This window comes from Octopus bimaculoides, chromosome 1, assembly GCF_001194135.2.
Source record: "Octopus bimaculoides isolate UCB-OBI-ISO-001 chromosome 1, ASM119413v2, whole genome shotgun sequence".
Lineage (NCBI taxonomy): Eukaryota > Metazoa > Mollusca > Cephalopoda > Octopoda > Octopodidae > Octopus > Octopus bimaculoides.
In genome coordinates, this window is record NC_068981.1 from 48,813,154 (window position 1) to 48,813,774 (window position 621).

The following is a 621-nucleotide window of genomic DNA, read 5'->3' on the forward strand; positions in this document are numbered from 1 at the left end:
ATACATGCATGTATGTATACAATTAAAAGGGTAAAGGAATATTAATTTATTAATAAATTAATAACTAATAAATTTTACCAAGCACTTCGGTATGTAAATACCATTATCAGTGAAGGACTTATTTAGAAGTTCTTATAAATTTATAAACATAATTAAGGGATCAGCAACAGTTGCTTCACCACATACCGAAGTTCAGGATAGAAGCTAAAGTGCTAAAGCTCCAACAGATAGCAGTACTTGCAACTCACAAAGGCAAAACAAGAAGAAAAAACAACGAAACTAACCAGTCTTAGTTAATCATAAGGTAATTCATGGAGAGAGATGGTGAGCTGACGTGCCTATGTAGGTTCGGAGGTGCTGGTAATACGTATAATAGTCTGCATCTTAAGACCTGCAAACTATAATATCATAGTGATGACGGAAATGAAGGTTTTTACCATTCCAATCCAGAAATGAGTCTATGATTAACCAAGACTGGTTAGTTTCGTTGTTTTTTCTTCTTGTTTTGCCTTTGTGAGTTACAAGTACTGCTATTTCTGAACTTCGGTATGTGGTGACGCAACTGTTGCTGATCCCTTAACTATGTGTATGTATGTATATGTATATATATATATGTGTATG